General features: G+C 34.5%; 1 protein-coding gene and 1 pseudogene across 9 annotated transcripts in view; one reads left to right on the forward strand and one right to left on the reverse strand.

The window, feature by feature from the left end:
* VPS13B (vacuolar protein sorting 13 homolog B) overlaps window positions 1–19,848 on the reverse strand; it is a 626,989-nt gene that overhangs the window by 410,007 nt on the left and 197,134 nt on the right. The gene's annotated exons all lie outside the window — the stretch shown is intronic.
* LOC105090562 (aconitate hydratase, mitochondrial-like) lies at window positions 8,258–9,743 on the forward strand (annotated as a pseudogene).

The following is a 19,848-nucleotide window of genomic DNA, read 5'->3' on the forward strand; positions in this document are numbered from 1 at the left end:
TACCAGGTAATAGCCATTATTTACCAAGCACTTATTACTGCATGCCAGGTATTTTCACCTTCATTTTAAGGATGAGGAAACCGAGGATCAGGGAGTGGTGGTAACTTGTTCAAGTTTATTATAGCTAGTATGTCAAGCTCAGAATTGTGTCCTCCAAAGCCCAAAGGTATGAACAATTGTCTGACATAAGAGTACAGAGAGTAGAAGAATCGAAATTAATGATCCCCCTCAAAAGAAAATAATTTTCCACACTGAAGTGGATAATGATGAAGTAACAAATACTCTATAGAAATCAAAACCAACATCCCTGAGAGGAAGGGATAATCTAGCCAAGGAAGCTTTTTGCAAGTGGCTAAGAACTAAACATGCGTATCAAAACTGGCTCCTGCAGCTGGTCCTCCTGTTTCTGTCAGTGATACCGTAAGCCTCTCAGTCTTTCAAGTTATATCACTTACCACCTATAACACCTTTTGCTCTTGCCAGTAGGTCATACACGAGTAGGCAAAAATCCACTGAGAAAGGGATAACTAGAAGAGAATATGTAGTCTGAAATTATGCCCCTCCTATTAAACTGTTCACATTAATTTAGCATTTTGTTTTATGAAATGAAGGTGAATTTCAGTAGTAACTTTTTCTAAATTTCCTTACTTGAAAAAGAAAGTTGGTATTCAAAAAAAGAAAATACAGTTATATTAATTAAGATTAATTAATTAGTCTTGGTTATAATTTCATCAAGTTTACAATATAATGTTTTGAAAGAAAAAAATAGTGGTTTTCCTTCGTAATCAAGTAACACTAATGCATGGCCTTGATCATACACTAATTCATAACCTAGTGGCCCTACTTTTCAATTAGAATGAACACACTGCTTACTGCATAAATGCTATGTGGTTAACCTACGTACTAAATTAGACAAATTCTATTTAAGTCTACACTTAATTGTTTATTTTATCATAAGTTACTTTTTAATGAACACTGCTCGTTACAATTTTATAAACCAGAAGAGTTTACTAATTCTAGTAATTTCAATTTTCTTTTTAGCTAGATTGAGCGATCTGAAACTTTCTGTTGCATTTCAAAATCTAAATAAACTACAGATTTATCCTTTTAAAAAAAACCTTAAATTGTTCTTTACTGTTATTACAACTATTCAAGGTTGAGCCATACAGTCAACTGTGGAAATTTACATTAAAAAATTAGTATGCACTTTTTAATTATATGGAGGACTCAGTCTACACAGTATATGTTCCTTTACTGTCTAAAACACAAAATGTCTTCATTATGATACCCACACTACTGTGCTTCCTATTCTTTATATTTATCCATCATTATTAGCATTGACTTTTTTTCAGAAATTACACAGAACCTATAATCTTGAATATAACTGATATATTTTACTTTCCAGACAAATTAGAAAAATCTAAAAATACTTTAACAAAGAATGAAATTAAGGGACCAGCTGTTCAAAACATAAAAGTATAAAATACATCCTTGTAAGAAAATTAATATTCTAACTTTCATGAAAATGTTGCTTTTAAACGTCAATGTCAGGTCATGACTATAAAATTTTATTCAAGAAATATTAAGAGTATATTTTAATTTGCAAAGAACTTGTATTTTAAGCCAGTTATATACTACATATTACAATAGAAATCAAGGCAAAATTCAACAAATACATTGTACTTAAATACTTATTTCTAAAATAATTTTAAGATATAAAAGGACTTATTTTTCAATAATCATACGTAATTCAAAGAAAATATAATTTCTACCAGAGTAGTCTCGAATATTATTCCTACACACTTTAAAAACTATCTTGTTACAAATGCCTAAGAATTTAAAGTACTTAAATCAATTATTATAATAGGCAAGGTCTGAAATTAAAAATCTTATGGAAATGTTAAGAGTTCAATAGTAAGAAGAATGACCAGAATGTGTATTTGTTTTGGAAAAGTAATTGCTAAACTGAGGTCTTCCATATTTTTCCTTTCCTGATTGTCAGGATCCGTGTTAATGACAGGGCACTAAAAATAAATGGCAGGGTATAGAACACACCACAAGGTGGTGCTAATATCCTCTCATAACTGGCTGGATAGACCACTGCTGCTAGTTTTCAGATGTGGCCTGAGATGAAGCTCTGGAACTCACAAGGTGTTTACCCAACTACAACATTCTCTGGTCTAAGAGAAAAACCAAACCATTAACAATATGGGAAGCTTTTGATTGTTCCTGGTAGAAAAAAATTTTTGAATTAATAATTTTCTAGAGTTAACATTTGTTTTGCATCAACGTTCTTCACATTTAGTTACAATATTTTACATGAAAAGGAGGTGACCGTATAAGCAACTATCTTTACACTGCTGTTAGATGAAATTACTATTTTACACTTAAGGAATAAACTATCGTCATGTACAAGTCAAGACTTCTTTATCAATAGGGTTCTTATGTGGGACACTGGTATAAGTGATGATGAAACAGGCCAGTATTATGAAACCCACATTCATACTGCCAAAATCTGTTTCCCAGATTAACATTCTCACTCATTTCTGTATACTTACTCATCTTCTTAACATAATGGACTCTTAGAAAAACATGTCAGGTTTCACACAATTCAGGTTCTAAAAACACTAAACCAACTGTTAGGGTTAACCTTCCTTGAGTTGCTTATAGTCAGACAGACACACACAGATGAAAAAATGGAAAAGAAGCAGAGAGGAAGGGTGGGAGGAGAGGGAGGGAAAAAGGGGAGAAGAAAGATGAGAGGGTGTGAGGGAGGGAGGAAAGCAGTGGTCTGCCTCCAGAAATACAACTGCAATTCAGATAGAGACAAGGAGAGAAAGAGTTGCTAGAGAAAGTTGAGATATATTTATTTATATATATATATATATATATACATATATATATATAAACTATTTTACATATATATTATATATGTATAAGTATATAACTATTTTATATATATAGAGAGAGAGAGAGCTGAGAGCGCACATGCGCTAGTGAACACTGAGTGGTAACTACGTGCCAGGCAGTGTGTTAAACATTTTATGTCTATTTTCTCAGTTAATCCACGTAACAATCCTATAAAGTATTACTATTTTCTTCATTAGAGATTACAAAGCTGCAGCACAGAGAGGGTGGGTGACTTTCCCAAGGTCCTACAACTATTAAGTGGTTATGCTGGGACTAGAATCCAAGCAATAGGGCTACAGTAAGTCTGCCACTTAACCACTTCATAATATTACCACTCATAAAATACAGAACTATTTCCTTTGGGAATAAAATAAATGGCTGTTATGAGGAATAAAAAAACTTTTATTAAGCATACAAAATGAAAAAAAAATGCTATAGCCAACACTATGGAAAGGGACCTCAAAGAGCTTGAAATCTTGAAAGGAACATACACCCCATTAAGTTGGGAAATATAATGACAATTCAAAACCACAAAATAAGATAGCAAAAAAAAGTAAAGTGGTTAATAACCAATGACTAAAGAAAACAAAGTAAGACATTAGAAATGGTAAAATATGATTAATTACAAACAATAGCTGACATAAGATTTTTTAAAAATAAGCTATCACACTTCAGATACAGCAGGTTGGAAAAGTCACCAGAAAAAGGTAGATTGTAACTAATCTTTATGAAGAGAGAGGTATGGGCAAGTGAGAAGAAGGAAGAAAGGACATTTTGAGCATTTTAATGTATGACTGAAAGTATGGAGGCAGAAAACTGTAAATTGTGTTCAGGAATAGATCAATGTAATTAAATATAGTGTTTTTAACACAGAGAAAAAAGTAAAGAAAAGCTAAATGGGCTTTATTCTTCCATAGTCATCAAAGCCTAGAGATAAATAAATATATCTATGTTTCTTGCTAATTATATTTTCTATAATAAATACTTCAGAAAGGAAAGGAAAAAGAAACAGGATTTCAAATTACATGAAGAACCAATCAAAAAGAAATTGGCTACTTGTGACAGAAAGAAATGGAAGAGACACAGGAATGAAAGAACTAATAGGAAAAAAAGTTGAAGAAATTATTAAGTCAACCATTTTGCTATTCACAAAATACTCAAAAGCAATATAAGAGATTCTCTAAGGTATTTAATTTTAAGTTATATCATTGTACAGTATATGTAGTAAAATTGTAATATAAAACTGAAGTTCATATTTTAAAATTACTTTATCATTAAAAATAGGTAAAGATTTTTGGGGGAAGGGAATAAGGGAGAATTTAAGATAATCTGAGTAGTGACTTCATAAGAAGTTCCTAAATATATTATTTTAATTAAACCTTAGAACAACCCTATGATAAGTTAACTTTACAGAAGAAGGAACACAGTCAGAGAAGTAAAGTGAATAAGTCTAATTTATATTATACCTGAAAGTGCTAAGATTCCAACCCAGTTTTCCAGACTTTGACCTGAAAATTCTTTTTCACTTTTACTATTTGGTTTGTATTTTCATTACAATAAAACATATAGTGCAAGCAGGTAAAATTTCTAAAAATTATGGACAGTATTACTTAGACCACATACACTGTTATTAATACTACATGGGTAGCATATCTAGCCCCAGAGCAGTGGATCATATGTTTCTACACCCACAAATATTAATTAGGCACCAATGATATGCTAAGCACAATTCTAGGCACTAAAGATATAGTAATTAATAGAGAAATAAACAAAAGGCAAGCATACAAGAAAACATCAGATAGTGATAAGTATAATTCAAAGAATTATAATACAGAAATAGGAAAAAGAATGAATGCGTGAATCTTTAATATTGGATGGTCATAAGTACCTCGCTATGAAACTGACATGTAAGCTGACACAGAGCCAGCCAAGAGCAAAGTGGTAAGACACCATTCCAAACAGAAGGCACAGCTAGAACAGCCCTAAACAACGATAAAGGCAGTTTAGCCAAAATACAGTGGGAAAGGGACAGAGTCATAAATTAGGTCAGAGAGGTAGGTAGGGGATTTCTAAGTTAGAAAAAGCAGCTGGAGTTTTCTGTTTCCAATTGATAGGAAAGGGCGGGCAATAACATGAGCTTATTTATATATTAAAGGGGAAAACAATTACTCAGTGTGATGTAAAGAACACAGCAGAGCAAGCTTGAAAGCAGAGACAACAATTAGAGCTAAAGTAGTACTAGTCTAGCAACTCTTAACCTTTCCCCACCTCGAACACTGAAGGAAATTATGCTCTCCAACAAATAGCAATAGAGAGGACAGTCTGACGAAACTTGCTCTATTCCAGAGGCTCTATTCTAGGAAAGACTGTTGGTAGCATTCTCCACTGCTCACTCTCAACTTCCCTTCTCCCATGATTGGACAGTTTTCCCTTTTTTTGTTCTATTATTTTTCCTTTTCCTCTGTCAAGGCTGAAAGTCCACTCCGAATGCTATTCAACCAGAACTGGATTTCTGTCTCTATAGACCACTGAAATTGCCTGAATTCAACATTCTTGATACTTTAAAAAGTTTTGATTCTGAACAGAGGCAACTAAAAAGACATCTCCACAAATAAACAGATTTCTGAACAATATGACTTGTCCTATACAAGAAAACACTAAAGATAACTCAGACTGTGATAGGCAATTTTCAGTTAAAAATCCAATTTTGACATGTTTTCTGAATGCAGGCAAATTTTTATGCAGTTTGAGAATAAGTATTTTAAAATATTCAAATTTCTAGCATGTGAACACAATAAAAATATTTATGAAAATTAAAACCACTGTCTGGAATCTGATGAAATATCCAATTTTGGTTTAAGTTTCATTTCTTTGTATCCTGGGATATTTCTTCTCTATTGTTTAGAAAGCACAGACGTGGAAATACAAAATGAAAAGAAGGCCTGGAGTATAAACCTCATCATAATGGTTTTGCCCCAAAGTTCTAAGTTTTCAATTATTAAGAGTGAAAATTAAATCTCATTTTCAACTTAACCAAATGTTTCCTAACATTATCCAAGTCTCAGAAAGCAATCTGTGTTGCAATTTCTATTCCTCAAAACAAAAATTCTTCATAGTTATAACATGTTTATTTGAAAATAAACTGTGAGTTGAAATGACTTCAGTTTCATTTTCTCATACAAACACTGGTAATATACAGCAGGTTATTTTCTTAATCATGAAACTGATAATTTTGGAAACCAAGATAATTATATTTAATCAATTATAAGTGCCACACATGTATACTACAAAATAAAACTTTTCAAAATGGAAAAAACAATCACATAAAACCATAGATAATATTATACAATAACACAGTGTACATTTCAAAGTTCATTTCTTGCTTTTTGTAATTATTTTAACTGCTAAAAATCATCAAAAGCCTTCCTCAAGGATATGAATCCAGGACTTATTTACAAATATGTTCAATCACTTTAAAAGAGAGACTTTCGGGGAGATTTGGGTCAGGTAAATGGAACAAGAATCAGATCAAGGAATCCCTTTAGCGCTGTCTTTTCTTAATAAGTGATAACATTAGCAAACAAGTGCTATGCACTCTGGCCTTTTTGAAAGAAGTTTGCTATATTAGACTGTATCTCCTTAAAAGAAGCTATTCAACTTAAATCTAAGGTAGGCCTGCCTTTAAAATCAATGAACTATTTTTGTTTGTCCTAAAATTAACCATCCTTTAACCTCTCATTACATACTGCTCCACAATGTCAAAGAACTAGAATTCCAAGGTTATTTGTCCTAATTTCACATGTTTTATTATAAGCTTCTGTCATGCAGTTTTCCTCAGAACAGTCACTGGGACTACTGTGCCCTTTTTACCAGTTTTTTCCCCAGTCATACATGTGTGACTATCAAGAACAGAAATGTTTTTGTTTGGTTTTGCTTTTAAGTAAATTTATTAGAAATTAAAACTTGGAAGAAAAAGCACTCAGTCAAATTATGCTCTTATTGAATAAAATTTTTAGAATCTCCTTTTTGGAATTCCTTTAAAAAAAATCTGTTCTTCAATCACATAAAAAGTTATTCTCTTTCACTTGTTAGCCAAAGCTAACATGACCTTAACAAACTCTTCCAGAATTTTTTTTAAAGTTATCTATTTTACACACACACACACACACACACACACTCTCTCTCTCTCTCTCTCTCTCTCTCTCTGTCTCTCCCCCCTCTCCCCCCCTCTCCCCATGACTACCTGTAGAATTATTTGGGTGTATAAATTAAATTTCCAAGCACTCTCATAAAATTTGACATTATCATCTTTAGTAAAAATAAAAAATAAATCATGACTAATATGGGTTTGCTGTAAGCCTGCAAAAATAGTTTAACAGAAATTTCTCAACCTAATTACAATATGTTCCACATATATTTTTAGCACCACATTCTACTTAATAATATATCATACTTAATGGGGAAACATTGGATTTTTTACAAAATCATGACATAGAAGATGCTGACCACTACTCCCAGTGCTGGAAGTCCTAGCCAGTGAATTAAAACACAAATAAAAAATAAAATATACTAAAATTATATGCATGGAGTACAAAACAGACACAAAAACATCCACTCACATACACATAAGATAAAATACAGACAAGAAGAACAATAAGATTTCAATTAAATTCCAAATACAGATTTTCCTGGAACTTAAAAATTTAATTTAAATAAAGTATATGTAAGATGTGATCTCATCTTTATCAGTCCACAAAATAATGCCTATTAGTGACCCAGGTGCAGAAAGTCCAAGGGTTTGCAGTATTACTACATAGCATCAGTCCCATACCAGTGGGCCAAGGTGGCCATGAGCTTATTAGAGCCCAATGAGCACATCCATTCAGACCTGCTAGAGAAAAACATTAACACTGTTTACAAATTATTGAACCAGGCCCTGATCCTCTCCAGAAGATAGTATATGGAAACCTGAATGACCCCAGCCAACCAGGAGATTGAGTTGGGCAAGATATATCTGTGGCTGCTAGCCTGACTACACAGCCAGGCAGGATGTTATGATACAAATGGTTCATCAGCAGTGAAGTGCCCAAAATTACCACACTATCCACCATCCACTGTGACCACTTAATCAAGGCCCAGCTCAGGGAAGAGAAACATCTACACCATGCCAAGGACATAAACCAGAAAGTGCATAAATTCCTGGCAACTTCAGCTTCCAAGTATAGTATGTCCTAATGGGGGCCTGGATCTGGAATCATTCACTGTACCACTTTGGAAAATCACATACCCTGGGATTTCTGCTTGGAGCTTACTCCCATACTCCCAACAGTGGTCGCTTGGGAGGCATCTGAAATGGAATTGAACTGTTGAAGCTGTGGATGGCACAGCTGTGGGAGTTGTGGGACTCTCCTGAAGTTTATGTTTCCCCAAGGTGACTGGTGTGAAACTGATAGGCTCTCCAGAGAGACCTCACCAACAGATGTGATCCTGAAGGTGGCAGGCATCCTGCAGTGAAAGGTGACATAGGCGCCGCTGTGGAGTACCATGGGCCTGGTGTAGAACCCATCTCCTACACTGACATGATGACAGTCTACAGCATGGGTAAAGAAATGGGGGGGGGGGGGTCAGTACTCCCTTACAAGCACAGAATGAAGAAATACCTGAGTGAAGGAGGGTAAGGAGACATGGAAAATCTAGCATATAAAACTAAGGATCACTGGGTACCAGTGCTCCTGACCCTAACTGCCATTACAGCCAACTGACTGAAATTAACCTCAACAAGGTAAAGCAGCACACTGATGTGCCCTTTACCATGATCCAGCCCACTCCAGGGCAGAAGTGGGTACTGTGGCAGAGAAGGAAGCATGGCTTCTCATCATCCAAGCGGGGCTGATCAGCAGCTGTACCAACTCGAGGTATGAGCCCAGGGGGCATTCAGCAGGTATGGCCAGGCAGGAGCTGGCTTGCAGGCTCAAGCGCAAGTCCCAGTTCACCAATGCACTGGGATCTGAGCAGATCTACACTACCACTGAGCAGAACGGCTATACACAGATCCGACAGGAAGTGGATGGCCTTGTCCTAGCCAATATCTGTGGCCACTGCATTGGCTGGTAGAACAGAAAGACATCAACAGGAGGAAGAACACAATCCTCAACTCCTACAACAGGAACTTCAAGGGCCACAACAGTGTAAACACTGAGACTCATGCCTCCATTGCATCCCCAGACATTGTCACAACCCTGGTCATTCCTGGCACCCTCATAAGCAATCCAGAGATTGACTTCCTGACAGGCAAGGATGGAAGAAAGTTCAAGCTGGCAGCTTCAGATGGAGATGAGCTACCCTAAGTGGAGGCAGACCCCAGGCAGGACACCTACCAGCACCCTCTCCCCAAGGACAGCATTAGGCCGAGAGTGGATATGAGCCCCACCAGACAGAACCTGAAGCTCCTGGAGCCTTTTGACAAGTGAATGGCAAAGAACCAGGTGGCCTACAGATCCTTATAAAGGTCAAAGGAGAATATATCACGTATCAAACCTTGACTGTTGGCACCTGGCTCAAGTTCTGGGGCACATGGATAGTATCTCTAACAATCTGCTTATTGGCACCATCAACATCAAACACAGCAAGGATAACTCCATGCACAATATTGTCACCCAGGAGTTTTGTCCTATCCCTGACATTGCCCTGACTACTACAAGAAACATGGCATCAGATGGGTTGTGATCAGATATGAGAACCATGGCAAGAAAGGAAATTGCAGTATATTCATAAAAGAGATTACTATACAGCAGTTAAATGACGAAGTAAGAGTTACAGGAATGAAAACTTAATACTGAATTAAAAAGCCATTTTTGAAAGGATATAACTAGCAAAGGAATCAAAACATATGAAATATAAATTTTTTAAATGACACAAACATATATACTAAAAGTATAAAGGCACACTCAGGCCTCTATGCTAATGAGAACATAGCCTATTAAAAGAGAGGTTCCTCATAAAGAAGTCTCAGTGCCCTAGAGCTATAACTTGCAAGATTCAAATTATGTAGCTACAAATAATGTTGCTACACAGTCTGACAGTTCTATTGTCCTCTAGCTCTCATTGTACTGCTACTGTAGTAAATGGCTATCTTGCAATGCCATGGTAGGAAATGCTGCTTAAAATGGACAAAGCTGACTGCCACAGTAAGTTCGGCCAACACTGTACTGTGGTAACCATTTTGCAGTACATGATGATGCTGTGCACCTTAAACTAATGCAGTGACATATGCCAATTGTTTCTCAGTACAACTGGGGGGAGGGGAATGAACAGAGTCGATCCCTCAAGTAAGGTTTTCTAAGCACTCTTCAGGACCAATCCATGATAACAAACAAACCAAAACAAAAGAAAACAAAACAAAAAAACAGCTAAGTAAATTGCCAGCAGTCTTCACTTAAATTTAACTTTTCTTCTATAGGGCTTATCCCTTGTCACGGGCCAGATAAATAAAAGTTTAGTGGAACTATCTATCCTTATTCTGAAAAGAATATAAGAGAGGAAGTTCAATGGATGTGCAATAAATTTATCTATGATTAAAGAATCTGGAGGAAAGCATTTTTAATGCGTTAAGCTGAAAAATGAAGGAACAATCCTTACCAGGAATAGTGTGAATTTTCTTTAAGAAATTGAACTCCATCTATTACTATAATTCAATAAAAGACTAAATTGATCCTAAATGCTTTAAGATAAGTGGAAAAAAATAAATTTCTGACTAGTGACTCTTAGACAGTAAAAAACTAGTTACCAAGAGAACCTGGAGATTCTCTTAAAGGCTATTCAAAGACAAGATATCGATGGTTTCCATTCTGTTTAAAGACAATCACAAGGATCAACTAACTTAACATAGTACCTCGTATCACTATGATTTCCTCCTAACTTCTTCACTTGTCAACCCAGTACTCCATTCTCCCACAACTCAGAAGGTAGGAGACAATCAAAAATTAAAATACAGATGATAACACTTGGATATTAAAAATGAAGTCACAAAGAAGGGAATACTTAGGAGCTACAATTAATTTAGCCTGAAGGCAGGATTATGTGAAGAAAGAGGAAATGACAAAAGCTGGAATAATGTAGGAGCTTGTGTCCAGGGGTAAGAAACAATTATCTTAAGTAATGTTAAGAAAGTTCAAGCTTATTCTTTGATGTTTACTCAGCACTTGATTAAACTCCCAAAATTTATTTCTCCTTTCTCTTCCAAAGTCCCACCCTTCAAATAAAAAAATTTGGTTAAACACACACACACACACTCCATCATGGGACCCTAATTAGTACCTTATATTCTGTATAAATAGCCATAATAGTGTAACAATGAGGACAATCCTGTCACCATTTAGCATTATATTGTGGTCAAAAGATTTTGATATGGGGTACTTTAATTTTTATAAAACAATTCCAGTATAGGACATACAGAAATAGTAGCCCCAAGATAACTGCTCCAAATAACATGTCCATACTTTCAATTCTTTCCTAAAATCCGAGGAGAACACTTTTAAATAGGCATCTCCAATTACTTAATAAAAATTACAGAATAAAACATACATGCTGAATAAGTGGTTCTTGAACATTTTTTTTTAGCACCTAGTGAGTAGATATTAGGGATGCTAGAAAATATCCTAAAATGTACAAGACAGTCCCCAGCAACAATGAACTATCTATTCAGAAATGTCAGTAGAGCCATTGTCAAAAAATTTTTTGCTCTAAAGAAACAATGAATGGGGATAAGGGTACAGTTCAAGTGGTAGAGCACATGCTTAGCATGCACAAGGTCCTGGGTTCAATCCCCAGGACCTTCACTGAAAAAACAAACAAACAAAAAAAACCTAATTACTTCCCGCTGCCAAAAAAATTTTAATTAAAAAAAAAAAGAAACAATGAATGTTAGTAAATTATTTACTGGCAGAATGTCTGTACTGCGATATGTAATTAGAATCTGTCACCAGGGGGAGGGATAAATTAGGAGTTTGGGGTTAGCAGATACAAACTACTATATATAAAATAGATAAATAAGCTCCTATTGCATGGCACAGGAAACTATATTCAATATCTTGTAATAACTACAATGGAAAAGAATATGAAAAATATACATATAACTGAATCACTTTGCTGTACACCATAAACTAACACAACATTGTAAATCAACTTCAATTTAAAAAATTAAAAATTAGAACCTGTTGCAATAAGAAAGACATTATTTAGTGAAATCTCAAAGGGAATATTGTCATAGTACAGAACAGGAAAGTAAAGATCACTGAGAAAGCTTGGTGGTTAAATTTAATATAATCCACTGTAGTTGATGTCTCAAAAAGAAGTTGCTTCAAAACTGAAATTGGCAGTAACACTGCAAAAAGATCAATTTTATTTATAAGCTGGAACTAACAAGGTTTTTCTCTTTACTGTAGATGGGTTTCCTTGAACCACTAACAACATGCACTGAATGTCAAGGCAAAAAAATGTAACAAAATTTTGATCAGCATTCCCTAAGTGATTTTGTCAAACAAGATACACAGATTACAGTGTCCTTTCAGAATAACTTAAAAATGTATCTTTTCAAAATTAATCATTCATTTTATAAAACACATGCTTGGAAATAGGACAGATTCTAACTCACAGTAGCTACTTAAGTAGTATTTATTGAAATGATGTTCAAAACAATATGCCTCAAACTAAAACACGGGGTTTAGACCTCTCAAAAAATGCCAAGAGACTGAAAATTTCACCCAGTACGTTTCACATAAAACTGGCAAGATACCTCTTTATAAGCAGAAAAGTCCTATAATCCAGAAACAGCCATACTAAATGAAAACTTAGAATTCATCCTGAGCTAAACTTCTCAAAAAAGGGTACTTACTCTTAAGACATAGGCAATGGTAAGCCAAGAAGTACTCAAAGTGACAAAATAAGCAGAGTTAAGACTTAACTGAAGAGCAATCTAACCTATCAGTGAAATAAAACAGCAATGGTAGTAACTCTTTTGCAGTAACCTACTGCCCCACCCAACAATACCACTGCACTGGGTTATTTTGGACTTTCTCACCATCCTTCAAAGGCTGCGTATTACCTAAAAATTACCACTTGGTCTACTTATCAGAATGCTACAATTCCTCTCCAAGGCTGCATCTCTCTCTGGGGTTTATATTTGGTTAGAAGCATGAGCACTGCTCTTAAATTTCCTGAGATTGAACTCTTTTATCCTAACTGACTACCTACAGCTTGACCCTGGGTAATTAGCCTCTATGTATCATGGTTTTCTCACCTGTTGGGGGAAGAGGGGTGGAGAGAGAAAGAAGAAGAAGGGCGAGGAAAGGAAGAAAAGGAGAAAGGGAAAAAAGGAAAAAGAAGAAGAGTTATACCTCACAGGACAGTTATGACCTTTATATAATCTAATATATAGAAAGAGCATGGGATGGTCTCTGGCACACGAAACTGCTCAATAGTAACTACTTGTGTTATTCAAAAAGGAACTGAATCAATTTTGAACAATTTAACTTCGAGATTTTTCAAGTTCTTTTTCAACTCTTACAAGTAATATCTTGGTTTGCCAAATTATCAAATTCCATTTCCATTTTGAGCAAAATTAGTTTTACAAACTAATTTGTTTTTAACCAATTGGGTAGAGAGAAATTCTGCCTTATTCCAAATTATTTAAGTTTTTTATAAACTATTTACTTACTCAACAACTAGAAACATTCACATAACAGAGAACACACTGTCTTAGCTCTCATGAAGCTTAGAAGCTAGCTGGAAACAAGATACATATCTGAAGTATTAAATGTGAATTAACACCAGTTTATTTACTCAGTATATATACTGAGTACCTGTTGTAAATGCCAGGGAACATATAAGCCTTTTCAAAAGACATATAAGTCTTTTATGGTTCCTCATCTGAGCCAAAAAAGAGGGAAAATTATTTGACTCATTATCTTCTCAATTCTTCCAGGTATGGAAAACACAGATGCACAGGATAGAAGGGAATCCAGTAGAGAATAGATGAGAAGGAAGAATGATGAATAAGATTTTTTTTCTCTCAATAAACTAGTGGCAAAGATAAAAAAGTAACGAATCATTAAGGTACAACTATGGGCGCATGGAAGAACAGCCACCCAAAGCCATTTCCTATGAGCAACAAATAAATAATTTAACGAGGGGGAAAAAATCCAAAGAAAGAAAATGTCATTTTCTTAGAAATAATAAAAACCTTGAAAAGAATGCATAATATAAATATTTGGAAGGTAGACAACAGAGGGATAATATAAAAAGTATTGTAGGAATTGACAGGCACCTGTTTAAAGACTCTCCCAGGAAATTGGCTCATACTTGAAAGTTGATACACTTACCTGTGTCCTACCAAAAGTGATCTTTTCACTACATGGAACTAACGTCTTGATTAGGTCTTTGTCAATCATGTAAAATAATGCTCCTGAGAGAACTAAATCATAGCTCTCCCCTGAGATACCAGATTTATGTTGATTGAGATTGTAACCTAAACCATACATACACATAGGTTAGAACTACTCTGCTAAGATTGCTCTTAGTAATAAATTCTACAAAACTGCTTTTGAGAACTAAAGTGTCAATACCTTTTAGCCTAGAAGGTAATATTTTGAAGAACAAATGAAACATAAAATTAAACTGGCTTGTTGCAATATGTTAGGTAATATATGAACAGTTGGAAAGGTTGAAACATTTGGATTTCATCTGACAGACAAATGGGAATCACTGTGGGTTTTCAAGTGATAATATCAATGGACAGTTTATACAGAATGAATGAAGGAAGGCAAAATTAGCAAGAGAACATTTAAGTGATCCAACTACTCTGTGATTAACGCTGCCAATCTAGTTTAAAGTATGGGAAGTAAGAATAAAAAGCAAGGGATAAATTTAAAAGAATCATAAAGAAAAAAAAAAAAACTTTAAGACCTGTTAACTGAATAAGCAATAAAGCAGAATATAGATTAAATTATGCCTTTTTAGAATAACAATACTAGTTTACATGTTCAGGACCTAAATGAAAAGTGAGGATGGTTAATACAACTGTTTCAGATTTTATCTAAAAAATATTTTAATAGCTTATCCAGTGGAGGGAGAAAGCCTTTAATTAAAAGTATCAAAATACAACAAAACAACTATTTTAAGAACTATTTATAATCTCTGCAACTAAAGATAATCCTACAAAATGGATTATATTATAGGAACAAATCTCAGAAATTCCCCTCAACCTGTAAATAATCATTTCTCTTCTTTAGAATAAAAGACTCAAGGTAATCTATATATACCCTTTCATCACGTTAAGTTTTGATCATAAAAACTTTGAAAATATATTTTAAAACTAATCATCTGTAAATTTTTAGTAGCTAAATATGAGAATTTAAGACTTTCTTATGAGCAGAACCCTTTTCTCAAACAAAATCTTACACAGTAGTTCAACAAATTAATCAGTAAAAAGTAGAGTTGCTTTTATGGAATCTAGAAATAAAGGTCCAGAGCCTTACCCAACGGCAACTCTAAGAAACTTTGGGCTCTGCAGAGTAGTTTTTAAATTAAATTAAATGGAAAAGAGAAAATTATATATTGCTTTGTCCAGTGGGATAAAATCTGCACAACTAACACTAAAATTAAATTAGTTACCTTATTGACAGATTGAGGTATACAAGTGAAACAGACAGTACTCGAAAGCTGAATGGAATTAAAAGGCTACTATTTGGTTAGAGGAAATAGGTACTCAATAATTATTTACTTCAACAGCTTGAGAAAGTGAAAATTATCATGAGAGATTGCACTTGCTTAATTTTAATTTCTTTCCCATGTTCGTACCACTGCTTGGCTTCTAAGCCTAAATTTCAGAAAGAGTTTGATCAACTGCTGAGTTAAAAAGATCTCCTACTGCTTTTATCTTTCAGTTAAGCTACTGTTGACAAAGACCTCCCCCAAGAATCACGGAGTATGAACTATAGGATTGCTCATGTCTGGTTACTTGTATCCCAGCCTGCATTCATTACTTCACCCCATTAACATTCCACGCTGGGAGTCCTTTGCCAGTTTTATGAGGCGAAACCACAAAATGTCAGGTTAACAAAATCCTCACATAGCAATTTCACCTTAAAATACTGCCTGTCAAGGACTTGCTTCCAAGATATCTAATAAATCACTAACTCTATAAAGGAGGTTGCAAGTCAAATAAAGGCAAAATTTGCATCAGAGTACAATAAAGATTAATCAGAACACAATCTGATTATTTAGAACCACAACCTTTGGGGAAAATAGAGTAGAGCAGTATGATTTCAAACATACCTAGTAACCTATCTTAGTTTTTAATTGTTCTTATAGTTAAACAGATATACTTATCTATCACAATCATTCCCATTCAGATACCGGATTTGAGACAGTTTGATAGACAGCAGAGAGCTTTGGAGACATGAACATACTGGTTCAATTCCTGGTTCTGCCACTTATTAACTAGGTGTCTTTGAGATAGTTAATATCCTCCCTAAACCTGTTTTCTCCATGTAAAAGTGAAGCAAATAATTCTTCCATTATTGGGCTATTCTGATTTTAAAAATATGTCAGACAAAAGCACCAAGCATAGTGCCTGGTAACAGTAATGTTAATAAATGTTCACTGTGGGTAAGAATAGTAAATGTTCAATAGTTGTTAGTTTTCCTCTCTGTACCCTTTGTAGAAATGAAAACTGCCAACATTAGTTAGAGTTACTGTTGAAACTCTCTACACTCTCTGAGACCATAACTAAGAAATCTAATCTCTGCATGTACAGTCATGGAGTCAAGAAAGTTAGGGTAATTATGAAAGGGATAAAAGTGTAAGGGACAGTTTTTGGCATACACGTATGTGAAAATACACCTACTAAACACATCTATTTTCCTTTGCTCAACAGGAATGAGAGAAAATAAACTGGCCAAGCCTGTGTACCCTGCCTCTAACTTGATGACCACCATCATTGCTAGTATTTGGCCCTCATGATAGTCATTAAACCATGTTGGATAACTATCCTCTAAGCAAGTACCTTTAAGTAGAATAGCCCAGGCTTGAATAAATCTTTACAATCTCTTGTTGACCATGCTACAGACCTTCCAAGGAATCTTCACAGTGGACTCTAACCACTCTTAGATTGCCAAAATGGACAGAAATTAATCCCAGTGAAACCCAAAAGCTATAGTCTATTCAGGGCTGCAGTTAGTTGACTAAGAGCTCCCTCAACATTTATTAGACAACTATTAAGTACCAGGCATTACAGCTTGCTTAGACCTGTCATCACAACCTGGAGAGGATGACCACTTTTTCAGGTCTGAAACTTTCTCTCCCAGAAAAATGGGTAGGAAAGGCAAGGAACCCAAACCAATAATACACACCTGTATAGTCTAGGGAACTGACACGAGAGCAAATCAAATTCACACTGTCTAACTCTAATTTCCCAAAAGAAAGTGATTCATACTCTGATTCTGTTCTATTTTTTTTTCTTAGTTCTTAACCTTTCTTTTATTTGGGGGGGGTGTGTTGTTCTATACTTTTTTTTTAAATGATGTTCTGTGGCTCTCAGCCTGTTTGATTCTTTTTTAATAACTTAGTTTTACTTAATTTTATTTTTTGGTGGAGGGAGGAGGTAATAAGTTTACTTATTTATTTATTTATTTAGAGGTACTGGGGATTGAACCCAGGACCTCACGCATGCTAACCATGTGCTCTACCATTTGAACGACACCCTCCCTGCTATTCTTTCTGATAAAAATAATTTGGATTGGTCATGCTAATGACTCTTGTGACTAAATGTAGGGTACAGAGAATAACACATGTTAGAGTAAACTATCAATGAATTAAGGCAAAAATATTTACAAGCCATTGCTGTATAATTTCCATATGTCCTGGATACTAACCTAATCACTATTCCTCTTCTTCAAATCCATTCTAATTTCTTCAAATCCCTTTGTAAATGCAGATAACAAAACAGAACAGCGAAAGGAAACAACACAGGACTGCAAAAGCTAAGCCTTTGCACATTTATGAGTCCCATTTCCAGTAAAATCTTTGACAATGATGTGTGGATTGTATTCATATTAAGTTCCCAATTCAATAGGTAAACGAGTATTCATGCTCTTAATCTCACAAGCAACACATGTCTATAAGAAAATTGGTTAATATTAATAATTCAGTTAAAATACTGTAATCACTTTTCACATTGGATTAATATGACCAAAAATCATAACCAATCCTCAAATTAAAAATTTACTTCTATTTTCCCCTTATGTTCTCTTAAGATATGGAGACTTTTTTAATATGCAAATTTACATTTGTACATCCAGCACAACATAAAGAGCAGACTTGTATCCCCAAAACCTCAGAAAATATTAGTGATCTAGTAAAGCCCTAAATCTAACAATTCAATTTGACCTTACTAACTGAATACATTTTAACAGAGCAAATGTACATTTCAGTGATGCATGAGATCTCAAGTACATCACAAAAAAAGGTGACTGTTTCACTCAACACTATTAGTAAAGAGCAGTCAATAACAAAGAGCTCTAAGGAAAGAACAAGGTCATATGAATAAAGACAAAGAAAGGAAACCAGTAACTGGGGCTCTCATCAGAATGATACAACTAAAGACGCACAAAGCCTTCGGACACAGGCAAATAGGCCCTGATTTTATTGTGTTCTCTCACACTTGAGAGCAGCCTGTTTGGCTTCCTACAATAATTACAATGCAGAAAGCAAAAGAGCCTTCCTGGGAATTTTACACTTTGAACAGCAACTCTAAGAACACAAAAGCTCCATCTTCTTTCTTGCATATATAAAAGAGATCTAAGAAGTCAAGAAACCCTCTGTGTTGCAAACAGACAGAAATGAGACTGAATAAAGTTAATTATTTATTATGGCTAAATCCTAATCCTCTGGATATCCCATGTCACATTTCTTATATGGTAGGAGTTAAATAAATGGCCCATAAACTTACTAAGCAAAAAAATGTTATTTGCAAGTGAAATGAAACTATAAATGCTATTCAAATGCAAATTTTAAATTAACCAATTCAGCACTGGAAATGAATAAAAAGTTTATCTGATACAAGTTTAATAATAGAACAGATTTTTTAAATTTTTTAACTTTTTTAGGAAAAGTCATTACCTAATATAATCATCCATCTTAATTATTTACGCAGATTCATAAAACTGTGCATAGAAGAATCTTCAGACTTTAAAATAACCTAAAACCATCTGAACCTTTATGCATTACAATCAGATAGGTTTTCAGTAGTTTTACAGAATGCTCCAGAATTAGACTTTGGTAATAGAGCCTGAAGCTGACACTAGTTACTCTTCTTGTGGAAGAGGCTGAATGTTTAAAGACAATTGGTCTTTAAACCATTCTTAAAACAAATGAATGCTAAACACTTTTTTAATTTTAAAAATTTCAGCAGTTATTGGCTCAGAACCAAACTTAAACTCTGAGCAATTAAAGGTTAAGAGTAAGCATATTAGCAAAAGTAGCAATGCCTGACCCAAAGGTGACCTGGAGGAATAAAAGGAAAAGAGAAAAATTTAGCTTTTCACACTGTAAATATCAAAGCAAGGTAACTGCTTTAAAAACTCATGTTCATAATAATCATCATATATTTAAGTGAGTTAGAACATTTATTTGCAGAAAACCTCAATACTTACAAGGTTCACAAGTCTGTAAAAATGTAGGGCATCACTTACAATTAAATGCTTCCTCTCTTAAAGTGGATGGCAATTTTTAAAAGAAGACTTGGGGTACCTTCCACATTTTCAAAGTAATTAGTATCATTACAATTGCCAGAAGTAACTATTCCATTTTAGTCTATTAGTAAATGGTTTGAATTGACGAAGATGAAAGTTGAACAAATCAAATAACAAGACAAAGATAACA

Source organism: Camelus dromedarius, chromosome 20 (assembly GCF_036321535.1).
Source record: "Camelus dromedarius isolate mCamDro1 chromosome 20, mCamDro1.pat, whole genome shotgun sequence".
Classification (NCBI taxonomy): Eukaryota; Metazoa; Chordata; class Mammalia; order Artiodactyla; family Camelidae; genus Camelus; species Camelus dromedarius.